General features: G+C 37.9%; 1 long non-coding RNA gene across 1 annotated transcript in view; it reads left to right on the top strand.

Annotated features, from left to right (window-relative positions):
* LOC106506120 overlaps positions 791 to 6000 on the top strand; it is a 348395-nt gene continuing 343185 nt past the window's right edge. The window contains exon 1 of the long non-coding RNA XR_002338525.1: positions 791 to 931. This is a non-coding gene — a long non-coding RNA (uncharacterized LOC106506120). The remainder of the gene's footprint in view (positions 932 to 6000) is intronic.

Here is a 6000-nt window from a genome sequence, read left to right as displayed (position 1 = left end):
TAGTTCATGAGAGGCCTTCTGTCAGTGGGCAGAAGCACGGGTTCACTATAATTAATCTCTTTCTCACCTCACACTCTGTGAGTAAGAAATGAAAGGGTATTAAAGGGAGTGCAGTTACAACCCAAGAAGGGACCACGTGAAATGTTAACTTTTGGCTCAACAAACTGCTCCATTTACGAGTCCTTAGTCTTTGAGTTCCCATCTTAGCAGGGCAGGCAGGGTGCATTGCTGGCTGAGCTCTTGCTCCATATTTCATAGTGTATTAGCTAAAACTTTGCTGTAAGTTAAGATTTTGTGTGAAACATTTTTCCTTACCCCACACGAGTTACATGTAATGTAGATAAAAACAGAGAAAAGGTTTGATTTACTGGTGGAATCTGAACTTTGGATTCAGAGTTGAGTTTGAGTCACCACATTGCCATGTAATAACCTAGAGTGAGGTTAAATCTCTTCTCTGTTCCTCAGTTATCCCATTTGCAGCATAAGCATCATGGCACATGTCTCCTGAGGTTTGGGGGAGGGCTGAGAGAGTTAAGTATATGTACTGCTTAGTACTTGATACATAGGTAAGTTCTCAGTGCTGATCATAATATAAATTGAAAACAATTAAACCACTCCCCCCACTTATCATTTATCTTCCAACGTATAATCTGCAAAGTCACGTCATGTCACTTCATCCTCAGCAATCCATTCAGGTGGCGTGCAATCTTGTTTCCATTTGTGCACAGGTTTCATGAGTTGAATGGATGGCTTGGCTAGACTTCATCCAATACTCTTTCTATTGCAACAGCTGCCACCAGGAGAGGATAATGGCCCTTCTGGTCCTGGAATATGTGGAATTCACCTCAAAACACAGGCCCTGCTCTTCTGTCGTAGGACAGATGGTTTTAAGGAACAGGAACCTCATAGACCAGAAACCTTCCAGTCTAAGGTAAGCACCTTGTGAAAAACCTCAATCTTGTTTCACTCTTTTGATAAGTTTCATGGTGATTTTTCTTTTGACTTTGTTTCTTTGAAAAAGAATAAGAAGTTATTTCTGTTTCTACCCTATTGAGTCCTGCAGCCTGAGAGTTGGGAGATGTTGAACATTTGAAGTAGCATAGATGATGCTCAGATATCTTCACATGGCAGAGGTGGAGTTCCTAGAGGTTGCAGTGGTTTCTCCAGAATACACTGAAATAATACAAATATAAAACGTTTCAGGTTGTATCAGGCAATATCAGCTTATATTAGGTACACTATTAGCAGTTTGAATCAAGCTTTGAGGATTAAATACTTAAGAAAGATATAAATGTGAGAAAAATTAAAACCAACAGTTTTTTTTTTCTTTATGACAGTTGGGTAAACACCCCTTGTAAATGCTATCAGCAAAATATTTCAGTCAAGTTTCTAAATGAGTGGAGGTTGATAACCATCCTTTGAGGCAAGGTCAAAATGTTGACATTTGAAGTGACCAGGAGCTCCATTTCCACCATGTGAAGAAACCAAAAAAGGTGAAAGTGACTGTGTTTGTACTTGGGACTGTCCAGATATGTTATTTTCCTTCTTCTTGAGAGTATGCAGGATTGCACTGGGAATCAGGTGTAGCCACTCAACCTGCCTTGCTCAGTGAGATAGAAATGAAAGTAACAGGTGTGCTGGAGAAGGCCTTGCACCATGGGCCTCCCATTGAGATTGACTTGGAGCAGAGCTAATAGTTAATGCATGGACTGAGAGAGGGGAATGCGTGAGTCTTTAAAGCCACTGAGATTTGAGGGTGGCTTTTCAAATGTTAGTGTTCATCAGAATCTCCTGGAGGGCTTTTTAAACAGATTGCTGAACCCACCTCCAGAGTTTCTGATTTAGCTGATGGCTGTAGGACCTGACGGTCTCTAACAAGCTGCCAGGTGATGTCAGTGTTTCTGGTCCAGAGTACACACCTTGAAAACAACTGCTGTAGGTTTTCTTGACCCAGGCAGAGAGGGATTCAGAAAGAAAATAATGAACATCTGTTGGTGTTTTATTATATGGTAGACATTGTATTTATTTTTTTATTGAAGAATAGTTGATTTATTACAATGTTGTGTTCATTTCTGCTGTGCAGCAAAATGATTCAGTTATACATACATATATATATATATATTCTTTTTTAATGTTCTTTTCTATCATGGTTTATCATATAATAATGAATATAGTTTCCTGTGCTATACAGTAGGACCTTGTTGTAATACATTCTATATATAATAGTTTGCATCTGCTAATTCCAAACTCCCATTCCACGTCTCCCACCACTCCCCATCCCACTTGGCAACCAGAAATCTGTTCTCTAAGACGTATTTATTAACAACAATGCTGAGAACTATGTTGCGCTGCTATTACCTATTTTACAGGTGGAAAATCTCAGATTTATGAAACCGAAACTATTTGCTATGGTGTTTTTGATAGTAATTGTCAGACATGAAATCTATGTCCGAGGCTGCCTGATAGTAAAGATTGTGCTATTCTATTCTTCCTTGGTTCAGTCTGTTTAGGTGGTGTTTAAATGTCTTTATGTTGCTGGCTACCATGGTACTTAGTTTTGAACATAGTCTCATTTAGTAAGATAATATTGAATTACTTCTATCTCAATATAATTATATTTCAGTATAATTAGGTTCTTTTAGATATGGTAGGGGTCACAAAGGTTAATAAGTTCTGATGTGTTTTCATGGAATCTGCTTCTGTTTGTGTATGTATCTCTAAAGCAAGGCAGATTATAAATGCCATAGGGCAAGAATAATCAAAGGACTATAAGGGTCTATAGGAGGGAAGGATTTCTTCCGGAGGGTGGAAGGGATCTTGTGAACTGGACTATACAGAGTGAGGAGTCTTCGGAGAAAAGCTGAAAGGAAACAGCACGTTTGGAATACTCAGCTGCAGTTCACCACTGAGAAAATTGGTTTGATCCATATATTTTTTTAATTTAAAATATCATTGGGACATGCTAATTCTTCTAAAGGTTAATTAACTAATGCATTGTGTATTATGATAAGGATTAATTTTGAGATGGTGCTGGGGGAATGATGAGGAAGTGAAAGTATTATGTGAATTTTCTGCTAGATCCCTTTCCCATGAGAAAGTTAAATCCCACAGCAGGGATGGTACCAAATTCCAAATGACATTTCTAAGTAGATTGTTTAAATCTTCATTCTAGTTGTTCTTTAATCTGAAAATGTAATAGCTAACAATTATATAGAGTGCATACAGATGAAAATGATCTATATAGATTGTGATTTAAAATGTTTGACCTTTGGTTGGTTGGCCCAGTGGAGTAGCTTAGTCCCTCCAAGTAGGAAAAGAGTTGGAATTTCTCTTGAAGAAGGATCTCCTAGCATCTTGTGCCTTCCATAAAATAGCTGGTAGTTGTTAAAAAGCTAATATTTTCCAGAAATAAATGGAGCTGTTTTCATGATGCTTTATTCACACAAACATGTCACAGTGAAGTCAGTGTGTAACCTGCCTCATAAATTTAATTGGGTTTTGAATCTCACTTTATAGTAATCACTTGCTTGGGGACTGTCCAAAATATGGGCTTGAAACTGCCAATAAAACCACTAGTTGACATCTATAACGACCTTACTGTGAGGTGTCCAGGTTTTTGTTTTTTTTTTTTTTTTTTCAAATTTTCGCCTCAGTATTCCTCCGTTTGCTTCACCCACATTTCAGTGATTCTAGGATATGTGAAGGTAGACAGATGTCACCAGACAGAGCCTGACCACCAGCCCCGGTGCGCTCTCTGTTGGCCCCAGAAGTGAGGTCATTATGGGTGTAGACTCTGCATTTAGACTACTTGTACCAGGATTTGCAATTCCACCTCCTACTAGGGAGCAGCATCAGAGAATTATTGCTGTTTGAGAGCACAAAGAGCATGAATAGACTTTGCAGTCAGCTTGTTCAAATACAAGCTTTTCTTGAATGAGCGAGGAGCATTCTTGAATGAGTTCCTAAACTTTGAGGCAAGGGCTAGGAGGGCCAGGAGCGGGGGGTGGGGGTGGGCAGGGAGTGTGTGTGTAGAAGAGACGGATATGGAGGACTTGGAACATGGTGGGGATTCCAAGAAGATATTGATACTTCAAGGCTGCGTTTGATAACCTAAGGTTAGAAGGGTCCCGCAGAATTGCTGTGGACATTCTGGTGGGATAGAAATCAGCAAAAAATTTGGCTACTTCCAGATGAGTGTTCTGTTACATTCTCAGTGGGAGTCCACTTCTAACCTGTGTTCACTGAATCTCTCCCATCCACTGAGGTTTCCAGCCCTGTGTATGCTTTCCACTTGGTCTGTAGCATCCAACATGAGGTTGAGAGTAACAACCATCAGAGGCAAAGCATTTGTGTGCGCGCACGTGTGTGTGTGTGTGTGTTGATATAGAAATCTGAACTATAAAATTCAGGTACACATGACGTTTTTTGCAGTCAGAATTCATAGTGAAATCCTGCTGGTTCTTAAGACTGACTTTCCTGACAGAGTGTGGTTTTAAGTTTAATATTTGTGGGGAGAAGGTTACCAAGCATGGTAAAGGGTTCTGGTTGTTTCAGTGCAGATTAGTAAAACCTGTCATTTGAAGGTTATTCATCATATATTAAAGCCACGTCTTTTCAAGAATCTTCGAAGCACAAGGATATTTTCATGGTGGTGTGTTAGATTCTTAACATTTTCTAATTTTCATTTCTGAACCAAGTACATGTTTAACTGGCCTGGTTTGATTGTAATTGCCCATGTGTGTGTGTGTCAGCAAATGATTATATTGCTCCTTTCCTACCCCTTGAAATGTGGAATTAGAATTTTCAGAAGAGAACACATTTTAAGTTCATAAACATGTCAAGTTATGGGCATTGGGATCAATAATATTGAACCCTAAGGCATAGTTTTCAGACTTTGAATTAGCTGGGGTTTGCTTACTCTTAAGACACTGAACAATAAGATTTGGACAGGGAGGGAGATGGGAGAAAGGCATGAAATGAAATACCATCATAGATCCTCTAAATCTGTAGCTTCCCTCTTTTCTTGAAACAGAGCTAGGTATAAAAAACAGTCATACTTAACGTGACTTAAATGGAATTTCTGTTTTAATAATCATCCTACATATTGCCTGTTTCCACTTTTTCACAGTCTCTTAAATTTCATCACCTAGTGTTTATTTTCCAATATTATAATTCAAGATGTCATGTTTTAAAACTTCAGTCGACTTGCTAAAACCTTTCTGGTTCTGTCAGACTTGTTAACTAAAGAAGAATAAGACTTTTCACTCCAACTTGATCCAATTGCTTGAAGTGAAAAAATAAGGAAAAACAATTTTGACAAGTAGCACTGTTAGAAATGAGCTGAAATATCAGTGGATTTATTGAAGACTCCTCTGTAGAAAAATTTTGTCAGTAGATAATAAGGGTTAGCCTTCCAAAGCTTATCAATATTTTTCAAATGAATCCTAAAGAATGGTTGTATTTGTCACAAAAGTATACTTGTGATTTGGAAAACGTTGTGTTCAGTGTAATGACTTTAGCACTTGCCAGAGCGTTTTACATAAAATTATGCATTAAGAATCTCTAACATATTTGACAACAGGAACATTTTTTTCTCTTGGTTCTTATTTTAGAGCTAAGCTTCAGTGGAGACATTTAAGAAAGCTAATTTAGATGGCTTACTTTCATATTGATTGTTTCAGCCTAATGAGTAGATTAGGGCACATAATTAACTTTAAAAAATTTTTTTGGAATATAGTTGACTTACAATGTTGTATTAGTTTCAGGTATACAACAAAGTGAAATATTATATATAAATTTGTGTGTGTATGTGTATCTGTTATTTTTTTCCTCTATAGGTTATTACAAACTATTGAGCAGGTTTCCCTCAGCTATACAGTAGCCTCTTGTTAATCATCTGTTTCATACAGTAGTGTGTATATGTTATTCCCATTCTCCTGATTTCTCCCTCCACCTAGAAGTTTTGCCTGTGATAACCATAAGATTTCTTTTGAAATCTGT

This window comes from Sus scrofa, chromosome 14 (genome assembly GCF_000003025.6).
Source record: "Sus scrofa isolate TJ Tabasco breed Duroc chromosome 14, Sscrofa11.1, whole genome shotgun sequence".
Taxonomy (NCBI): domain Eukaryota; kingdom Metazoa; phylum Chordata; class Mammalia; order Artiodactyla; family Suidae; genus Sus; species Sus scrofa.
This window is presented reverse-complemented; position numbering and strand designations above follow the sequence as displayed.